Here is a 23726-nt window from a genome sequence, read left to right on the forward strand (position 1 = left end):
TTTAAGGCAGGAACCGGCGGACGTGCAACAACTTTAACTATGAGGTAAACACAAAACAAAATTTCCATCCGGAGCTCCTTCACGTTACTCCACACTTGTAAACAATCGCTCCATCAGGCTCGCACCATTCACGCGGCTCTCGGTCCCGCCCAGACTCGTCAGTGCTACAAAGCTGACCAATCACAGAGCTGGCGCTACGCGTCGTTGTGACGTGTAGTTACATTTTTTGAGTGGTGCACGTCAGCGACGGCCACGGCGAAGGGCTATGCGTCGGCGCCGTAGCATACGCCGGCGTTTGACGCAGAAGTAGAAATTAGCCTTTAGGTGGCTTGCCAATGTTTTAGAGAAGCACCCCTACCTTTTTATCACACAGACAGGTCAATACTTGAAAATTTTACCACAGCCCGGGGTATTGTACGTAGATCATCCATACATTGCGATCTTCAACAGTTGATCTTTTTGCACAGACATGCTCCATTCACCTGATTTGTTGACAAATGGGCTGCGGATCCATTCCTTGGCAGTTCAGGGGTCTTTCACTTGGCCTCTACCCCATTCAAGTCAAGAAACTTTCCAAAGCTTGTGGGTTACATTTTGACGCTCAAGTGACCGAGATATAACCAAGAGACTACGGTCATTATTATTTTTTTTTATGAAATATTTTTCAAAATAAAAGATTGTTCAGACTTCGATAATAAATCAAACTGAAAAAAATGAATGATTTCTTGTGCGGCCCGATACCAACTGATCTATGGACCAGTAGCAGTACACGGCCTGGGGTTGGGGACCACTATATTAAAGTACTCTAATGCATAAAATAAGTAAGCTGACCAAAGTTCTTATGGGGAGAAGACTTTATCGAAAAAAAAAAAAAAAAATAGCAGTGCCGTACGACAGAATTTCACCCACACAAACTCGGTGACATTGTAATATTGTGTGGTTCAACAGGGAGTTGAAAGTTAAAAATATTAGTGAAGAGGTAGCTAACACAGGTTACTATAAGCTATTAGATATGCCCATTTCATAAATAGTTGTCTCTGGTCATTTTTATAAGCATATAGTGCATTTATTATCCCAATTACTAACATAACTAGCCTTTAACAATGCATATTATTATATTTCTGCCTCACTATGTAATCAGAATCCACATTGGATAACAATTGAGGATTATTTCAGATACTCAATAGTGTCTGAAAGTGTTTTAAGCTAAATTTGAAGTTGATGTGCGCTGGTAGACTGATATGAAAACATGGGGTTGCTACATGTCATTTTTTGACTCCAGCTTGTTGATTAATGTATTAAGCCCCAGCTGGCCCGCATTGACCTAAGGTATTAAACAGGCCAAAAAACCCTGCCCATTGGCCCCAAGGAAGCCCCAATAAGACCAAATTAAGTCATGGAAGTGACATTGGAAACTCAACTGGCCTTGACACGCTTGCATTCTTAGGCCTCATAATGGAAGCATTGCTATGGATGTATGGGCTGTGATGAGCTCGGTGTGTGAATAAGGCCAAGTGCAGAAACAATAACAGCAAGCGCAAAGGCTTCTGGGGCACGGAGGTCAATGCAGAGAAACAATGCAATCTCAGTAGAGGAAAAAAAAAATGTGCGAAAAGGGGGGCAATCACGAGGGGTTGTATAAGCCAGATAGGGTGATTATGAGAAAATGGGCTGTTTAGAGGAGGATGATAAACATTATGAAGGTGCTACAGATGGTTGCGGGTAGGGGACTGCTCTGAGGGGGAAAACAATAGTGAATGGGCAACACTGTGGTCATTAAACTCTAATTTGGGTTGACGGCGGAGAGATGCTGTTGATGTGTTTTCCCAGAGAGTGGGTTTACAATGCTGATGAGATCTCATTGGAGCAAGCGGAAGGTGTGACCTCACCCCAGCCCCACTTTTCTTCGCATAATTGCCATTTATGAGAGTATGGGTGTCTGCCTGCAAAACTGCCCTTCTGCCTGGATGAATTTTGGGCTCCAAGGGGTTGCGTTAGGACATCATAACTGTGCATTTTATGCAAATTAATGTGTTATTTGCTTTGAAGCTTTGCATAGAACACTACGAATAATAATAATAATAACTATTTTTATTAAATTTATTATTAATATTTATTATTATTATTATTATTATTATTATTATTAAAATAAGTATTATTATTAAAATAAGTATTATTATTAAAATAAGTATTATTAATAATAATAATAATAATATTATTATCAGTAGTAGTATCATTATTATTATTATTATTATTATTATTTTCATGATTTTATTTAATTAATAATAATAATAATAATAATGATAATAATAATAATTATTATTATTATTATTATTATTAATTTATTTTTTAATTATTTTATTTTTTATCATTTTATTAATATTATTTTCATTGTTGTTGTTATTATTATTATTATTATTATTATTATTATTATTATTATTATTATTATTACATTTATTATTTTCAATTATTTTTTCATTTTTTACTATTATTTTGACAATAATACCAATTTAATTTTTAAATATATTTTTTACGTAATATACTAAATGAATATAAAAATGTCAAAATATTGTTTTCAACCTTTTTATGTATAAAGTTATTTTATATATTCATTAAAGTATTCAGTTCAAAATTATTATTTTAAAATGCAGTCATTTACGTGTTGACTATAAATTGTCAGGTAATATGTTCTTATTTTATTCATTCATTCATTTTTTTTTTTTTTTAATCCTAGCAGTTAGACCCAACTCAACATTTGCATCTGACCAGCTCACAATATATGTTTGCATGAAAGTAATAAAACATGCAAAGTTCTTGTAAACACAATGCATTGATGGATCAGACAGTGATTAGATATATTGATGGAAAACATAAACTGGTGAAGCTCTGTAAACGTATATTTTCTGGATGTTTCTCTGATTCTGCTTCAGCTTTACATGTGGTGTGGGTTGAATTAGAAGGCTAGTCTGTGCTTGATGGAGCACAATGACTTCGAACATTCACTCATCCTTAAAGACACCACACAAAGGGTGTAATACGAATGTCGTTGCACTGTTTAAAGCATAAAAGAGACCACTTTTTAAAATAATGGAGGTTACTGAACTGCAGGGAAATTAACCATGAAGGCTATTGCGACTAATGGTAGAAAAAAAAGGATCTTACGCAATGGCTTTTATATAACGGAAGCTTGGCTCAACATAAAGGACTATGTTTTTCTTTTTCTTTTTTCTTTTTAATCACCATCCCACCTTTGCTGTTTGGATCCAGTAAACTGTCAAGGGTGGTAATTTCTGAGTGATTTACAGAGTAGCTGATAATACGAAAATGGGTCATTTGCATTTATGTGTAGCCTTACAGTAAAACTGCCTAATTGGGAATGATGGATCTGGGCATGAAGTTCTTAAAATTGGCTTCCGAGGGAGAAGCAGAAATGATGAGTGTCACCGCAGTGTCTTTTCGCATAGAGGATTTTGATTGGAGTTAACACGAGGACCCATCAGTGAACCCTGTTGTACCCCTTTGTATTTTATTTGATTATAACCCCCCGATGAGTATTCTGTTGACACAAAGGCTGAATGAAGACAAAATATTAGAGGGTTAGTACAGCCAAAAAATGAAATTATCGTATTAATTAGTCAGACCTAGGACGTTCCAAATTCCTGGGGACCTTCATTCGTCTTCTGAATAAAAATGAAGATCTTCTGGGTAAAAGCTGAGAGTCCTCCATTGAAGGTTTCAAGAATCTTGCTGTCCAAGTCAAGAAAATAGTAAAATAAATATTAAAACAGACTATAATATGTCTTCAGTGGATCAATCGGAATATTATTAAGCTTTAATACTTTTTCAAAAATAAGTAATTTCCGATTGAGACCAAATTAGAGAAACTTTTTCATGGTTTTATCACCAGCAGAATGGATTACTGTAATGGACTCCTCACTGGCTTTCCCAAAAAGAGAGTCAAGCAGTTGCTTCTCATCCAGAACTCTGATTTTCTGGTTCTGGTCAGAATTCTGGCAGCAAAGCACATCACACCTGTCCTCAGGTCTTTACACTGGCTCACGGTTACATTCGGAATAGATTTAAAGTGTTATTACTTGTCTATAAATCACTAAATGACCTATTGCCTCAGTTTATCAAGTAAATTAGAAATTCCAAGAGTTTAGTCAAAGGAGCGTGAATCCGCCTTCAGCTACTACGCCCCTCGCTGCTGGAATCAGCATCCAGAAATGATTAGATGTGCTCCAACATTAGGCACATTCAAATCAAGACTTAAAACACATCTGTTTGGCTGTGCCTTTACTTGATAGATCACACTTATGTCCTTATTTTTTTTTTACATTCTTTTAAAACCTGTTTTAGCCCATTTTAATCAGTTTTTATCTGTTCTTAATGATTTTTATTCTTTGTTTTTATTTTCTTATACTTGTCTCTTTTATTCATAATTATGTAAAGCACTTTGAATTACCATTGTGTTTGAAATCTACTATATAAATAAACTTGACTTGCCATGCCAAAAGTGACACGCATAAAGAGTATAGCACTTACATGAGAGCGAGCACGCGACGAGACATTTTATCTTGTTTTATGTGCATACAAAATTATTCTCATAGCATGATAAAATTCCGATTGATCCACTTTAGACCTATGGTCTGTATGGAGGATTTCTTTTGGTATGGGGTCTGGAACAATGTAGTTTATGGAGGATGAGGAAGCTCTCCAGTTTCACCCAAATCTTCACTTGTATTCAGAAGACAAACAAAGGTTTCACGGGTTTTTAATGACACAAGTGTGGGTAATCAATAACGGAATTTCAGTTTTGGGTGCGCTAACACTAAAAAGATTAACCCTAGTGTGCTGTTGGGGGTGTTTTCACATTGGCCACAACTTGTGTTTCAGCAAATGGAATGACATTTTGTGACCAATCTTTTTTTGACACACATTTTGCGAAAATGCTTTGAAATTGTAGGCAAATTAGGAAAATTTGCTACCCTTGTGTTAGTGACTGTTTTTGCCCTATTGAGTTCCATTTAAAATGCCATTTTTTTATTGCAAAGCTATGACACCATATAATCTTGCATACTTGATTGTTGGTGGTTTCCCTTATGGGAAAAGGTATACATTGAACTAAAGTGCAAAAAAGTTGCAGTGCAAAAAAGTTTAGCTTCTGCCTATATGAAGTGTAGTGTTTGTGTGTGCATGTGTTTGAGAGAGTGTAAGACCTTTGCACATTTACCTTGACATTTCTAAGAAAATCAAATAAGCACCTCAGCTCTCAGAACAGAGTAAACATAGTAAGTGTATTTATGCACACACTATAATCTGCAGTTTTACTCCATAGAACTGGACATAAAATCTGGAAACTTTTTTTTTTTTTTTTGCACAGGCCTAAACAGGCCTCTAAAGGGTTAATGCTGCCAACTGATGATCAACAGTAAATATGACACATTTCACCTCTTCCTAACAGAGTAAACCACCAACAATGATAACTGTATATGAAGTCATGGCTACAAAAAAAAAAAAAAAAGTGTCGTTACAATAGTAAAGTCAATGGGGCAAAATCAGCCACTAACATAACGAAAGGGTAGTCAATTTGAAAGTACACAGGTTAAAGTCATGTCTTATGTGCTCATGAACATGAATCTGAAAATAGATTTTAGTTTGCTCTAACAGCATATTCTGCCTTTCCCACTCAAGTTCTGTTTTGATGGAATGTCAATGTAGAGATCAAATAAATGATCACAATAGACATTTACTGTGCTATTACTGTGCTTTATTGAAAAAGGAAGACATGTATTGTGACAGGAGGAACAAGTCTGTTCTTGCGGCTTCAACCCAATTGAAAAAACCCCACGGCTATGCTTCCAAAATGCAGCAAAACACCCATTCCAGTTGCGATGTCTAAATCAAGCTATTGTTCACAGACAGTCACGTACTCATCCTGTTCTCTTCAGAGGCTATGATTCCCGCGTGAGTGTTTGTATTCTGTGGGAATCGCAGAGACCTCGGCACCGTTTCCTGATCAGCGGAGTGCAAGCCGGGTTCAGAGATAGAGATGCATTTAACAGAGGCACCCTGCATTTAACTGGCCCGCGGCCAACATCTACAACACCGCTGTGTGCAGAGGATAATAACAAGCGCAGAAATGGATGGAAATAAAAAGGGATGTTTTAAGTAGAAAATGCACCATTTCTTTCCATGAAGTATTATTTGTAAACTCACTTTTTACTACACACTCCCAAATTCACACCGTCTGATGTAAGTACAAGGAAGTGCTTTGATAATACAAAGTTTTGAAAAAAAAAACAAAAAAAAAAAAACACTATAATCTTTAGTTTTACTCCATAGAACAGGACATAAAATCCAGAAACTTTTTTTTTTTTTTTTTTTTGCACGGGCCTATCTAAAGAGTCAATGGTGCCAACTGATGATCAATGGTAATAATGACACATTTTACCTCTTCCCAACAGGGTAAACCACAAACAATGATTATATGATGCCATGACTTAAAAATATGTATATAAAAAAGTCTCATTACAATGGAAGTCAATGGGGCAAAATCAGCCCCCAACATAACAAAAGGGTAGTCAATTTGGAAGTACACAGATTAAAGTCATGTCCTATGTGCTCATGAACATAAATCTGATAATACAAAGTTTTGGAAATTTTCCCTTAAAAAAAAAAAAAAAAAAAAACAGGATAACATCATGGTACGTATTCAAAAACGTGTTTATACACACAGTAGTCAAAATTTGATGTGGATCAAAACCTTTTATCAAAACGGTCCTAAAATATTAAACAATATGCATTCTTAAAACTGTTTTGATCCACTTCAAATGTTGACTACTGTATGTCATGGACATATGGTCATCATATGTAGGTAAATAATCAAAAAAAAAAAAAAAAAAAATATATATATATATATATATATATATATATATATATATATATATATATATATATATATATATATATATATATATATATATATCTATAAAATCTATAAAATCTATAAAAAAAATAAATAAATTACATCACAATTTTCCACGTTTTAATTCCATGGTATCTTTATAGCACATGTACTGTGAATTATTACATTACTTGGGTTGGAACAAAAAAAAAACAGTACTTGTAATACCATGTTTGTATGTGTACCATGGTAATATCAGGTTGTGTGTAATTATGTGATACTGACAGTGAAAGCAGACAAGAATCTACAGTATACACTGTACTGCCAGCTTATAACATGCTTGAGCATGTCCAGTACACATTAAGCTTCTTTTTTTGTATTCACTACAATTAAAACACCTTGAATACAGCACCATCCCAACTTTTTTATATATCTAATACCACTAAAATCCCTTGAATACTATAGTATTGTTTGGAGAAGCTTGAATACTCTTTAGAGACCATAGTACATGAGCTTTTAGAGTGGGCGGTATGGCCAATTTAATGCCTAATATGGTTTTCTACAGTCATGTACGGTTATTTGTCCAATAATTACTGGTATTAGCTGGAAAAATGGTTGTATGATGAACTAAATTGGCCGTAGTGTATGAGTTGTATGTGAATGCAAGAGTGTATGGGTTTCCCAGTACTGAGTTACAGCTGTTAGGACATCCTCTGCATAAAAGGAAGCGTTTTTCGGAACGCTACAAGTAGCTAAAACTCGCTCATTCAGAGGCGAGAACCGGCAGGCGTGCAACACTTTAATCTTAAGATAAACACAAAACATAAGTTTCCATCTGGAGCATCTTCACAAGACGCGACACTTGTAAACACTCGCTCGAAAGGGCTCTCAGCACCACCCAACACTCGTCACCGATACCAAACCGACCAATCACAGAGCCTGCCCTACACGTCGTTGCGACAGTAGTAACATTTTTTTGAATGTAGCACCTCAGGGACTATGCGACTAATTGAAGGCTGCGCTGGACCATACATGTGCGACTGATGCAGATGTATAAATCAGCCTTAAGCTGAAAGAAAAAGTATGAATGAGCTGGAAGAATTAACTGGTAATTGACAGTACATATCAACATAACTTTGCAAATCATGTGATATCTAATGTAACATATATTTTGCAACTGTGTATTTGTTTCAATCTCAATTTTATGTTTTTATTTATTTATTTATTTATTAATTTTTATGACATCCAGGGAAATACAAATCTCACTTGCCTTTTAGCGCAGTCGAGAATGTCCTTGAAGGAGGGATTTGTTCCCTCAAGTCAACCTCATTCTTTTTTCCCCAAAATACACAACATCCTAATATAGAGGACAGCTAGCTATCAGACACAGAGCTTGAGTGACACACTTAATGTGAATCAGAGTTTTTTTTTCTGGCTTTGGTTTCGCTGGATTTGTAACCTTCTCATATTGGCTATGTTGCGGTCTCGCCAATGTGTAGACAATTACAGGGAGGGCAGCTACAGGACCAACTTTGTGGCAAAACAACCACTCCCATCTTCTAGAGAGTGTGGAGTGTGGGAAAAAAAATGAGAGATCTTTCAACACACAGCATCCGTTAGGTTACGTTGTTACTCTGATACTCCTGCTAAGTACGTTAAAGTTAAAACTGGTCCTCAGGTGAGATTTAAGTCCCTTGAATGCTAAAGTTTTGTTTGGGGTCGTTGAATACCTTTAAGAGATTATAGTACATGAACATTTGGAGTGGGTGGTATGACCAATTTAATGTAATATGGTTTTCTACAGGAATCCCTATGGTACATATTAATGTAACTTTGTAAATCATCTGATATCCAATGTAACATTGCAATTGTAAATTCGATTTGATCTCCTCTTAGTAATTTATTAATTTGTATCACATCCAGGGACATAAACATCTTACTTTTAGCTCACTCCCATCTTCTAGAGCAGGGATGTCTAAACCTAGTCCAGGAGGGCCGGTGTCCTGATGAGTTTAGCTCCAACTTCGGGGAAGCAGATTAACAGGTCCTCGGGTGAAATTTAGGTCCTCTGAATACTATAGTATTCTTTGAAGTAGTTGAGTACCCTTTATAAATCATAGTACATTAACATTTGGGGTTAGTGGTGTGACCCAATTAGTGTAATATCCCTGAAGGCACAGGATGTTAACATGAAGTCATATTGACGTAGTACCCCAACGTCGTGGGGAAGTTGGATTTTGTTTGGAAATGAACATAGGGTTGACGTCAGAACTCAACGTCAGGCCGATGTTCAACATCCAACCTAAAATCAACCAAATGTACACCTTGACATTGTGTGGACATTAGCACTAGGGCTGTTTCTCAATTCCAAGAACGCAGAGAACGGACTTGTGTTCTTGTGGAAACAGGTCTTGCCAGGTGTCCTCGGAAGAACGAACTCAGGAGACCGCGAGGACAGAGAATGCGTCCTTTGAGAATTGAGATGCTGCGTTCTTACTGATGGTCGCGTGACCTTCATGTGTTTTAAATAATAAATTATTTAAACATTACAGCCTTCATACAACAATTTATTGTTTTTCCTCTTTTCAAAATATATACTTTGCATAAAAATCATTATAAATCTATGTTGCACAATATAAATACAAATCATTAATATGATTTTAATACCAATTTCAGCAAACAAAAACCCTTAATGTGTTTATTCCTTTATTAAGATGTCCATGGTGATGTTTACTTTCACTGTTTCATTTAGGGAAACTCCTGAGGTAAATAAGTCATATCTCTGAACTTTAATAATAAATCTAAATAAAATGCTGCGCTTCCCACCTCCAGTCGCAATGACTTCTGGGACTTCCAGAGCAATCGTATCTGCATCGTTGCATACTCGATATCAAAATCACATACGGGAAGTTTCACGCCCTCTCCGTTCTTGTGGTCTTGAGTATTGGAACTGAATTTGGGCAGCTGATGATGACGTTGAACGAGAACACTAGGACGCAAGACGGCTGAAGAACGCATATTGAGAAACAGCCTATGACTTCTGTCAGATGTTGGATTTTGGTCGCTTACCAACACAACCTAAAATCAACCAAATATCATCGTAGTTTGACGTTATTGGGCGTCAAAACAATGTAGTGCTTAGATGCTGGCTAGACATTAAATTGTGGTCACCTGACGTCATCACCTAAATCTAACCTAATATTAACGTCTTATGATGGTGTGTGCCTGCTGGGATGGTTTTCTACAATCATTAGTCTAAGAATCCCCATGGTACATGTCAATGAACATCTGATATTCATTGTAACATATTGCGACAGTATATTTGGTTCGATCTCTTCTTATTTGTTTATGAATTTGTAACACATCCAGGGACATGCATGTCTCACTTTTTCTTTTAGCTCACTCCCATCTTCTGGAGAGTGTGGAGTGTGAGAAAAAAATGAGAGATCTTTCAACACACAGCATCCGTTAGGTTGTGTCGTTACACTGACGCTCCTGCTGAGTATGTTAAAAGTTGGGGAAGCAGTTTAACTGGTCCTCAGGTGAGATTTTGCTGGCGTGGGCAGATTCTGAAAGACTGGATTTGTGTCTGTTCCTGTGCAAGAGAAGCACATTTGGAAACTTGTTGACTATATTGTCATCGCGCTCTTCGGTTAACCTCACCCCCGAGGGCAGTAGAGTGCGGTTTCCTCTTGCACTCTTCCTACGCTTTATCATGTTCCTTCGTTGCTTCCTTGTCTTCAGGTCTTAGAGTAACTGGCAATGCGTTCAGTTGTATCCCCCACCTGCTGGTTTTCCATCCAGACATACACCCCGCCAAAAATTTGACAAGGTCCCTGAATCCTGCAATTGAAAAAGTCAGTGTAGGCCCATTAATATCACTGCATCCGGTGTCTACAAGTCCTCGGTGATGCTTCCATTTACTTCCAGCGTTGTGGAAGTGCATTCATTACTAAACAAATGTATTGGCCAGCCAAATCCCTGCTCGATACAGCCGAGCGCTCCCATCTATATCCGAGGCTCTTTGGGGACGTCTTAGCAGGTTTTCTCATTGTGTCTGCTGTGCTTTTTTTTATATCCATGTTGTGATTCTCCAGGCTATTTTCACCTCCTTTTTTCCATATCTTTTCCCCAGCAAGCTGGCTAGGCTTGGGCTACATCTGGCGCTTGCATCTGGGAAGCTGGAACACTGAATGCAGGTGTCTCTGGTAAAGGGGTAACGGCAGGCTGAGGAAGTGCATTTGTTCTCAATATATAGACGGACATTCAACACTCTGTAATTACTTTCCTGTTCAGTTTGCTGTTTTACTGCCCAACAGACGTTAATGGCATGGAAACAACAAGCTATTTGAGTGCACAACATGCACTGGACATTTCTAATTTGTCCAGTTCGAGCTTAAAAAGATCATTCCCTGGTGGTTTTGCAGCAGTATGCTGCTGATGCCCATGGCTCTTCTCTTGAGTAGCTGACCCCTGCTTGTGCGATTGCATTTTGGGTTATATTTTCCTCTGCTGGGAAGCCGGTTGACATTCTGAATCCTTTTTCCTGCCCCAGCTTGCTTTTTGATGCCAGTGTAGGGCCTATTGAATGCGAAACAGTAGGATTGTGGATGACTGGATTTGTCCCCATGTTCTGGAAATGGGATGATGGTGGGTTATTGAATTGCAGCAATGAATAAGGCTCCATTTTCAGCCTTTATTTCAGGGAAAACATAAATATTGAACTCGAGTGGAGCCAGAGCGCCGTCATTGTGTGGATGTCTCAAATGAACGGCTAATTTAACTTTAAACGTCAGGGTGGAAGGAGCGATTGCGACATCAAACCTGGGAACAAATAGCGAAATAACGAATTGGCGCGGTCACGCACGGCAGTTCCTAATTAAACTAATTAAATTATTCTACACTGTGCCCATCGCCATCTAAAAATAGAGTGCCTTTCCTTGAGGATATTTTTCTGCTGTTTTGCATCCATAAAGCTCTTCTAACTGCGCTCGGCTGCTCGGATGAAAATTTGATGCTCTGCACGCTCCAGTCTCTCCCATTACGCCATTTGGCATAACAAGCTCAGCACTTCCTCTTCTCTTTTTGAAGGGGTTGTGCAGTAGCTATCTCTCTCTTTCTCTGTCTTGTTGTCTTCCTCTGCTGTCAAGTCAATATTGTGGACGCAAAGGCAGGATGTCATATAAGACACATTGGAAGAATCATGCACAAACCCAAGGCGGTCACAAGTGCACACGTGAGTGTGCTAATATTTTCCTTGCATGATTGAAACGGGTGAGGATAGCCCAGATCGGGCTTTGTTTTTCCACGGATCAATTTTTCATAGTGCCACATTTGCACAATATGATACTTCTCTCCCAGTGGACGCCGGTGTGTGGTTTGGGTTTTTGCAGTCATTTTGTTTTTGCACTCACAAAGTGTCTGTAACGGCGTTATATTACTGCAGCGCTTATTTATGCAAGTCAGAAATGCAGCCGAATGCAAGTGATCATTTTCCCCCCTCTCTAGTGATTATCCAATAGCTTTTTGCACACCGTTCTGAGTTTTTGTGACATGAAAGTGAGGAGTCGCTCTAAATTTATGCTTCCCTTTGTTTACATTTCAACTCTTTGCTCTGTGGTCATTTATCATTCTGTTAGATGCTCAGGCTGAGTTATATGGCTGTTTTTCTCCATTTTTTAAATACTTTTAAGACCTTTTCAAACATATTCCCTAAATACTACATTTAATCAGACTTTTAAACAGATAGCAGAGTTAGAATGACCAATAAAAAAGGTCCAAACAATTAATAGTTTCTAAATTGAAATCGCAATTTAAAAGGGTGTGAATTTTCAAATAGTAAAAGCTGAAATTATTTGGATGCATCAAATATGGTAACAAGCATATCGTTTTTGACAGTTTGTAAGGCAACATAGCCTCATTCTGGAAATGTAGCTCTATACTGGTATACATTTCTGGAGAAGGCAAATTATGTAGCCAGAGGAACATATTGCTGCATTTCGTCTTTAAAACAAACGCTATAGGGCGGCATGATGGAGTTCCTTTTCACGCTTACCAGCTGACCACTTACCTCTGTGTGGACGGCTTTTCTGCTGTTACCAGTTTGTCTATCGGCTCACTGTGTACATCAGAGGGTTTGAGATGCAGAGTGAAGTTGACTGTGACAACCGGGTTCAAAAACAAAAACAAAAGCCCAAAAATTAAATAAATAAATAAATAACAGGGTGAGAATGTGGTAAAATCTCAAAACATGGTAAAATCTGGCTGCAAGGGCTTTTCTTTTTCTGGATTGCTGTTGAAAACACTGTCGCTTGGGTTTAGGGAAGTGGGTGTTCACTGTTCAATTGGTGCTTTTTAAAACACTATCGGTTAGGTTTAGGGAAGGGGGTGGGTGGGCATATCGGTTGATTTGTCAGTCCATCAACAGCGGCTTCTAGTGGATTTACGTGAGAAAAATAGATGTGAATGGCACTCAAGAGAGAAATTTGAGATCTCAAAAAGCATCTAAAATGTGAAGGTTTTATTGTTGGCATTTTGGCTTTCAAATTATTTGTGTTCTTTGCACTTTAAATAAAAAAAAATAATAATAAAAATCCTTGTTTCAAACTTAATGTAGCTTATCATCAGGGTTTTACTGATGTTTAATTGTTTATGGTGTTTGGAATCATTTAATTGAATTTGAAATACTGTAATTACTTTCTTAATTTGTCTTGAAAACTGACAATTTTATTGAAAAAAAAAATACCAAGAATGTTTAAAGTGTTTGTAAATAAACAGTAGCATACTTTGTGACTGATTTCTTTTATTCTTTTTTGGATAGTTTATATATAATATATTGACCACATGTAAAGGACTGAATGTATAACTGACTTGAACTGTATGTATATGTAAAGTGGGGGAAATAAGTATTGAACGCGTTATAATTTTTCTCAAAAAACATATTTCTAAAGATGCTGTTGGCGAGGTAGTGACGCAGTAGGTAGTGCTGTCGCCTCACAGCAAGAAGGTCGCTGGGTCGCAGGTTCGAACCTCAGCTCAGTTGGCGTTTCTGTGTGGAGTTTGCATGTTCTCCCTGCCTTTGCATGGGTTTTCCTCCAGGTACTTCGATTTCCCTCCACAGTCCAAAGACATGTGGTACAGGTGAATTGGGTAGGCTAAATTGTCCGTAGTGTATGAGTGTGTGTGTGTGGATGTTTCCCAGAATGGGTTGTGGCTGGAAGGGCATCCGCTTCATAAAAACTTGCTGGATAAGCTGGCAGTTCATTCCACTGTGGATTAATAAAGGGACTAAGCCGACAAGAAAATGAATGAATGAATAAAGATGCTGCTGATTTGAAATTTTCACCAGATGTTGATAACAGCCAAAGAAATACATATATGAAAAGAAAACGGATCTAAATTTATAAATGACAAAGGGAAAAAAGTATTGAATGCATGAAGAAAGAGAGGTAGTGAAAGCCCAGACAGCAGTTGAAATCTTTCAGTAGTTCTTCAGCAGCCCTTTGCCCTTCAGCTTTGTACAGGAATAATAGCTGCTTCAGTCCAACATCTACATAATCAAGCTGTAGAACTGCCCAGCCAATCACCTGACTTGAATCCAATAGAAAATGCTAAATAAAGATCAGTTTTATGTTGAATACTCAATCACCCCCACTGTATATGTATATGTATATCTATATGTATGTGTAAATGTATATGTATATGGATAGGACCTCTATAGCACTGTATATGTAAGACCTTCAACAAACCCGAAGTCAAAGCCCAGGATAGACAGAGATCTTTCCACAGCATGTTAAGCATGCTCTGTGTCATTCTCTCTCTTGTTGTGCCCTCTGCCCTCCCCTCCTTCCTCCCTTTTTTCTCCCTCTGTTTCTCCTCTCCTCTGCTTGGGAGATCGCAGCTTGAAGGTCACGGACTGAGGGTGTTGTCAGACAGCGAGGGAGTGTAAAAAGCATCCTCACACGTAGGCTCTCAGGCCTTATGTTCATATTAATGCAGTTGTTCTCCGACTTTCGGTGACTCAACTGGCATTAAAACATCTCGGAAAGAGATCAGGAAGCAATGCTCTTTCAACAAAATAGAGCAACAGCGCTCAACCATGCATTTGTGTCCACTGTTTCATCGAAAGGTCAGTCTGATATCCAAATAACACGCAACGTCAGTGCTGGAGGTTGTTTTTGTCAACGCAAAGTCTTCGAATCAAACATGCAATTTTCTAGATGACCATTTCAGCATTATCTGAAGTGACATTTACAGCCTGCTTTACTTGGGTGTAGAGCTGCACGATTCTGGCATCGCAAGCCGATTATGAGAATCGCAAATTTTTTATTTTTTAAATTTATTTATTGATTTTTTTTTGCCTAAAATAAAGATCACGATTTTCTCACGATTCTGTAGATATAAAATAAAGGTTAATATGAGTGGGCTATTATTATTGTTATTCTTAAACATGTGGTAAAACAGCTTTAGGCTATGGTTAGCTGTACTGTTGCTAAAATGCTAAATGTTGTATAGACCTGGAATGGTGGACTTGAAAAGACTTTAGATTTGTCCTGGTCATTAATGCTGATGATAATTTTGATGCTGAATTATAGTGGTAGAGACATATGCTTACAATCTGTCATTTTCTGCTTAAAATCCATCACTGACGTGATTTTTCGTGAATACAGAAGATTGGGTGGGTATTTTTGCATTTCGGCGGGTTTTTGGATACTTTTTGGGCTGGAATCAGTCAGCTACATCTGGCAACACTGTGTGAGCTTTCGGTTTCATTTTCACTGTTAAGAGCGGTTCACTTCCCGCGCGGCTCCCAAATGATCACTCTGTGCCACAAACTGAATGTTATTTACAACTAGATTACCTGTTATTCAAAGCATATGCAGGTTCTGTTCACTAAAGTAAACTTCTTTATGAGACGAGCACGCGTGCGCCAACCCTCCCTGTGGTAACAGCTGACGGTCAGCTCACGTCACATGTGATTTTGCAGTCATTTTTGAGTTGAATTATATCTTATAAATACAGCATGTGATTCTTTCAACACCATTTGGAGGTGTCCACGTTGCTGAACAACGTATGTAAAACAATGTGAAGACTTGTGCGGCCACCTTTGCTTCTCTCCTGAACTTGAAAATATGATTGACAGAATCATAGAAATGCTGGATTAAGATCGTCTAGGGGATCGAATCGAGATCACAATCATTTCACGATTAATTTTGCAGCTCTACTTGGGTGTTTAGTTAATTCCTGAATGGAGAACAACCTTAAAGGGATAGTTCACCCCAAAATTTACATTTACATTTACTTTCCCTTGACTTATTACAAATCTGCTTGAGGTTTTGAAGAATGCTAGAAACCTGTAGCATTTGACCTCTATAGTAGGAAAAAAACAAACAAACAATGGAAGTCAATGACTACGTTTACATAGACATCAGTAAACAAGTTATTTGCCTTAATCTGAATAAGACAATAATATGATTAAGGCGTTTACATTAGTTGCTATTTGGACGTTCCTTTCATGATCCTGTTTTACATGTTTTGCACAATTTGATTAACATTATTGCTTCACCACACTATCCACATTTCCTACTGATTTTCATGTAATTTCAGGTGTTTCATTTTGAATTTGTCGACTTTAACTGCAGTTTGGCACTTTCACTTTCATCCAGGAACGTTTCATGATTGCTGTGTTTATATGTCTGTACTGCACTTCAATAATGCATCTAAAATCAACATACTCCATGTCTTATTTCGATTTCTGTTGGGTTTATGACCTTAATCGATATTAAATTGAGATTAAATTAGTCAAAAGTCTCTGTTTACATGTAGACCCTTAACATATAGACACTTAATTAGAGTATTGTCTTAAACCTATTCAGATCATTGGTCTCCATATAAACATACTTCATCAATTCCATCATTTTTGTTTTAAATGTCTTGCTGGTTCTGGTTTAAATGTCTTGCTGATTATTCCTTTTTGAACTATCCCATTAACGTTTGCAGTTATTGTTTTGTTATTTTCCTTCATAATCTTACTTATACCAAGATAAAAAGATATATTATCCACAACCATGGGTTTAAAAAAACTGTAACACTTTATTTTGATGGTCCAGTTGAGTATTAGCAGACTAAAGATTGTTGATACAGACATTTAACTGACTATAAGAAACTTTGCAAGCACATGTCAACTTACACTAACCCCAACCCTAACAGTCTACTCGTAGCCTAATGAGAATTAGTTGGCATGTAGATTCAATGTAACTTAAACTTAACAAATGGACCATCAAAATAAAGCGTGACCAAAAAAATCAGTTAACAGACAATCATACACAAATGATACATCTAGTTAAAATCAAGTTATAAAAATCACATATATTTGGATTAAATTCACTGATTTAATCTAATTATAATTTTTTTGATTAAATATAGACTTTAAATGGAGAAGAACATTTTAAATTGTTGATGACCATGCAATTTCATGACCTTTTGTCAGGTCCAGTTGTGTTGGTTTGGCTTGTAGACAGAGTAACCACATTTTTACATTATTCATCAGCTATTTCCCAACCATTCTGTAGTGGTGAGGAAGTATTGCTGAATCATCCTTCATATTGAACAACGTGTCTTAACTAGGTGTTTTTGTAATTTTTTTCTTTTGTCTTGACTGGTGTAAAACGCAGCGTGGTGGACACCACAAACTCCTCTGAGGCATTGGCAGCCTTTCCCACCGTCTGTTTGTGCAGTTTTTTCTAACAACCATGCCACTGCCTGTAGAAAATGTACAATGGGTTCATTGATCCACCGTTTTCAGTAACTATTGAGTGACCCTGTTGAGAAGCAAGACCTTCATGGGTCTCATTTCCCTCCGGCGGCCCAGAAGCAAAGGCCTGGGGATTGTGGGATTTGATCTTTGAGTCATGTACTGAGAAATGATTGCAAGAAAATCTCAAACCGACACGGACTGCTTTAGTATGGAATTTCATCAGAGCTATTCAACAGATGAGCGTGTCTTGACTCAGTCGTCCATTGTGGGTTAAAGCCACCGCTACCTCATGAAATTTCACAGTGGCCAGCCTCCCCTGCGGTTTAACCGCTGCGCCCTCTTCTTGAGAAACATATGCGTCATTTGTGAGCCTATTAATGAGAAGCGTACGATCAGAGAGAGCCGCCATTTGTGAGCCTTTGGGGCGTCGTAGAAAAAGTCATGTTGCTGCTTGTCGCGATGCTTCGTTTGGCCTTTACTATCGCTGACTTCCTGGCACACCTGCATTTCATTACTCCCGAATGCAGAACAGGTTCCTCTCTGGCGCATATGCCAAGTGTCATCTATAGACACCTTTGTTGATTAAAGAAACAGCTGCCATCTGGTCAGGCTGGGCAGCGGGTTTAAGTGTCACCTTTGCCTTGTAGGCTTGGCTCGGTAGTGGCACAAACAACCTTGGAGCCCCAGACTTGTCACAGTCCACTGGCCAAGCGGAGTGCTGTGAGCGGCACGGTGGGAAGCAGAAGAGTCTAGAAGGTGGGACTAGGGGCCACATTTGAAAGCATGCATGAGTCATTGCATTGCAAGTTTAGCCATACATTTACCATTAGGCTTATCATAGGGATGTGTTTTTGGTGACTGAGCATTTCAAGCCAGTTCAAAGCATTCAGACACAAGGAATTATACTGTTTGTAACATTATAAGATTAAATGTACTGTATGTGTGTATATTATATTAGGCATAGAACGATAACAGTTTAGACCAGTTTTGATCAGAATCATATCCAAAAGATGCCTTTTCAAATTGTACAGAAATCGGTTTATGAAACTAACGTAGATAGCAGAAGTCAATGATTTTTTAAATGACGTTTACTGTTCCAAAATGTTTAAAAATGTTTCTTAAAATAAAATATATAGTGTTTAATAGGGAAAAAAAATGTTGTTTATTACCCGGAAATTTAAAATTAACATTTTAAAGCAGTAATCACAATACCGCAAAACCGTGATTTATTTATTTATTTTTTTTTTTTAAGGTTGTAATAACATCAGAATCCTATTAACGTTGGTTTAAATGAGAATTTAATGACATTGCGATAACAATTATGCGATTTAATGGCAGCTGTTTGCGTAGCTTGTCAATCAACTATGGCTTCATGTAAAACTGCAACATAAAATAAGGTGTTTTAACACCAAACTCACCTTAAAACTATAGATTAGTGTTTAAAATCATTGTAGTCGTGCGTTTATTATTTGAGCTGAATAACTGAAAGCAGTTAAATAATCAGTTTATTTTGTAACCTCTTTTTTCCCCCCAGGGTATTTCCCAGGTTTCTTTGTGTGTACTTAAATAAGGTTTTGGGTTTCCGCAAGTGCACCCTCTGGCTTTTCGGAGGAGATTTTCTGCAAATCAAGCCATTTCTTGAGTCTTTGCAAATCCAATTTAATTAATCAATGAACTATGGCTATGATTAAATGCTGCATGTGAAATTGCAACATTTAAAAATAAGGTGATTTTTAACACAAAACTCGCCTTAACTAATAAACACAACTATGAAAATACTTCAAACACTCAAAGTTACGCTGAATAACTGAAACCATTTAAATCTTCGGTTTATTTTGCAACCTCTGTTTTCCCCAAAGGATCTCCCAGGTTTCTTTGTGTGTACTTGAATAGGTTTTTGGATTTCTCAGAGAATGCCCTCTGGCTTTTCGAGGAGATTTACCACAAATCAAGCCGTTTTTTTTTTTGAGTCTTTGCAAATTCCATTTGATTAATCGCCCATTCATAAAATACAACAAATGCAATGCAGTGTTATTTTACAATTATTATTGTAATTATTATTATTTCAAATACATAATTATATACAATTATTATTCAATTTCTGCCTCAATTCTGCTAGAATACCAGAAAACCATTGGATACTGATCATTTCATTTGCTCTAATGTTTTTTTTTGTTTTTTTCAGATGCACTCCCTTAAAAATCATACAAATTAATCAAACAGAGCCATTTGTGTCATCTGGTGAAAGTATACTTAATATATTTTACATTTCCAGGTTTCTCAATAGCGGTAGTTGTCATAGTTGGATAAAGAGTGCAGTGAATGGGATAATACAACAAATATTGTTATTACAATCCAGTTTTCTAAGATAATGAACAAAAAAACTCCACAATGGTGTTATCAAGACTTTAAGAAAAAGGAAAAAAAAATAGTGTGAGACTGATAACAGAAAGCCAGAAGAGAAAACAATATCAAATTTACTGCCCTGCCCCATTGATGCTGCATTAGAAACACCACGCATAATCTGTAATGAGTTTTTTTTTTTGTTATTTGATGAAAACATGATGCAATACATACATAAAAACATATAAATGTTCATACCATTAAAAAAACTAACTATCAAAAACTTTAGAAAACTTTAAAGGATTTAAGATGCTGATATCCATTAAATGCATCTTAGCAGTCTTGTGAATTGCAATTTGTATTGCAGAAAAATAAAATGTTGCCAATTTGACCGTTTCATGTATGCATCTATCATGCGGCCCTAGGTGGTACACATCATTAGTAACAGAAGCGGTGGCAGCGGTATGGTCCAGTGTGGGAGACTATAGAGTCGCCCTGCCCTTCACAGGTCTAATCAACCAAACCCTGTGCCGCCCCGAGGACTGCCCACGCCTCGTTGATAAGAAGGCCTGTTTAAAATACGGTGCAGCGTGGGGCTTTCTGCCTCACTAGACTGCAAGATGAAAAAGCACGAGATGGCCTTGTCATCTGGCATTCTTTTAAGTAGGTCACTATAAGGTTCACTTGATTTCGGCTGAGCGAATCGGGCCGCTTGGCTTGGAAGAACTCATACATATTCATCAGGGCTGTTTTTGTTGTGCTGCCTGCATATTTAATCTTTAAAGCCATAGCATTACAATTACAAAACAAGTCATTTGCGTAGACGCTTTTGCTAAATATGAAAAATTAATAATTCCATTGTTGATAACCAAAAGAGTTGGCTGGATTGGGAATACGAGCAAGTTGTTAGCTGGAACTCAATACTTGTTTCCCCACAGCGGTGTAAATTGTTACCTTTGATCATTGTCGAACTAAATGCATGAATTATGGAAAAAAAAGTCTTAATTATGCTTGTAGACTTGTATTTGGAAGTTTTCTACATGGAATTTTGATTATGAAAAGCATTAAAGCAGTGGTGTCGAACTCCGTTTTTACTGAAGAGTTTATAGTTTCAATCTTACTCCAAACACACCTACCTGCAGGGTTTAATCCTGAAGGACTTGATTAGCTGGATCAGGTGTGTTTAATTTGGGTAGAAGTTAAACTCTGCAGCTTAACACTTTGGGGCTTTTTATACCTGCACTCTAACAAAGGTGATTGCTGTTTGTTCAAACTACTTTTTAAAATAAGCTAAACAAGAGCAACCTAATTGTTTTATGTTCAGTGTTCAAAACTGAACACTGTTTCAGTTAACTTAATTTCTTCATTTTGTCGCAACACAAATCAAAATCGGAATCATATGATTATCAAATCAGAATCCTATTAAAATAAAGTCAAAATTATGTCCAAATATAATCACAATCATATCCAAATCTAAATCATTTCTAAATCAAATCAGAATCGTATGTAACTCAAATTTAAATAATATCCAAATCAAATTCAAATCACATTTAAATCAAATCGAAATCATATTCAAATCAAATCAGAATCTTATCCAAATAAAATCAGAATTGTATCCAAATCAAATTGAAATCATATCGGAGTCATATCCAAATCTAATCAAAATCATATTTAAATCAAATTGGAATCATATCCAAATCAAATCGGAATTATATCCAAATCAAATCGGAATTATATCCAAATCATAATCATATCCAAATAAAATTTGAATCATATCCATATCAAATCAAAAGCCTTTCCAAATCAAATCTAAATCATATCCAAATCAAATCAGAATCCTATCCAAATCAAATTTGAATCATATCCAAATCAAATCTAAATCATATCAGAATCATATCCAAATCAAATCAGGATCGTATCGAAATAAAATCAAAATCAAATCAAATCATAATTATATCAAAATCAAATTCGAAATCATGTCCAAATCAAATCAGAATTATATCTAACTCAAATTTAAATCATATCCAAATCAAATTGGAAACAGATCCAAATCGAAATCACATCCAAATCAAATCTAGATTAAATCTGAATTGTATTTAAATTAATTAAGCCAATATTTCTGAAATAATTTTCATTAGCTTTTCAATTAGAGAAAATACTTGGTGACCATTTGTATTGCCCAGTACTGGGTTGCAGCTGGAATAGGAATAGCTGGTGGTTCATTCCGCTGTGGTGACTCCTGATAAATAAGGACTAAGGAAAATTAAATGAATTTAATAACCATTTAAAAAAAAAAAAAAAAGCTCTTTAGGCAAACTCTTCAGCTAAACTCTAGCCAGTTTGGCAATCCTGCAATTAATGCTAGGTATGCTAGCAATCACACAGTCAAGAGTTTAATTCTCAGGGAATGAGTTTACAAAAGGCATACCTTAAATTCAAGTAAGCCAGGATCAAATCTACCAAATGTGTAAATGTTACAGTGATGGTGTGGACTTTGTAAAGGGTTTCATGATATAAACACAAAGGGATAAATCTGGTTGACGTTTGTGTGAACATCAATGCCATGCAGTGCTAGAATAAACACCACTAAACAAAGGTGACAGTTATGGGAACAGATTTAGCTCTATCACTCGCCTCATGCCCAAAAGTTGAGACCCTCCAAAAATTTAAACAAACATTCTTACATTTGCACTCCAGCAAGTACAAATGCATACCTTGGGGCTGTTGATAATATGACGTGAAACCAAAGCAAATGTCAGATTTGTTGAATGTGAGCCTTTCTAATGGCCGTGCTAGAAACAGAGGATGGGTTTGCCCATGAAAATGTTTTTTGGCTTGCGAAAGTATAGGGTGATTATTTTGTGCCTCCATTAACAGCTGTAGTGGTGCTAAAGCAGTTCATTAAATTTATAAACTTGTTTCCCATGCAAATGCGTTCAGAAGAGGATCCAAGGATTCCATAGACGTGCTGTCTTAATCTGATATACACAGTGCCATAGCAACATACTGATAAAGGAGCCAACTGAACAGCTTTCAGTCGGCTTCATTATATCAACAGCCATGCCAGAGATAAAGCTGCTCTTTTTCGTGCAGTGAAAGTGGACAGAGATGTTCAGCGTCAATATTTATGGAAAATTAATGATGTGCTGTGGTGTAAAATTGTTAGAGCACTGCTTGTGTTGACTAGTATGTCGCAAAATACACAAAAAAAGGAGAAAAAAAAACAAAAAAAACATAAGAACAACCAGTCTCGCCTTGTTGAGGGTGATTTCCCAATGAGGTGTCAAATGGGTTAGTAAATAAATATTATGTAGGGTAAAAGGGAAACCTACTTACTGCAGGTCATAACTGATTTAACGGAACACATAAAATATATGGATTTATTTTTTATTTATCTGTTTTGTAATTTAATTTATTTTGGGTTAATTATTTATTTTATTTATATATACTATTATCATATTTTGTTTTAATTTATCAGGTCATAACTGATCATTATATTTGTATTTTATTATTTATATATTTTTATTTATTTAATTTAATATTCTTTTATTTCATTATTTTACTTCTGATATTACAAAATTCATAAAATATATAATTTTTGTATTTTATTATTTATCTTTTTTTTCCCGATCTTATTATTTTGTTCTATTTTATTTTAGTCTTTTGTCGTGACTGATCATTATGATTTCATTTAATGTTTTAGTTTTTTTTATCTTTGTT

The 23726-nt window shown here is 36.6% G+C and overlaps 1 protein-coding gene and 1 long non-coding RNA gene across 33 annotated transcripts in view; both read left to right on the forward strand.

Annotated features, from left to right (window-relative positions):
- The window catches only part of nectin1b (nectin cell adhesion molecule 1b), a 527810-nt gene that overhangs the window by 171728 nt on the left and 332356 nt on the right, over positions 1-23726 (forward strand).
- LOC147839821 (uncharacterized) lies at positions 13207-17114 on the forward strand. Its single transcript, XR_015515427.1, has 3 exons — positions 13207-13407; positions 13728-13871; positions 14256-17114. It is a non-coding gene; the product is annotated as an uncharacterized LOC147839821 (long non-coding RNA).

Source organism: Danio rerio, chromosome 18 (genome assembly GCF_052040795.2).
Source record: "Danio rerio strain M-AB ecotype USA chromosome 18, GRCz13ab, whole genome shotgun sequence".
NCBI classification, from domain to species: Eukaryota; Metazoa; Chordata; class Actinopteri; order Cypriniformes; family Danionidae; genus Danio; species Danio rerio.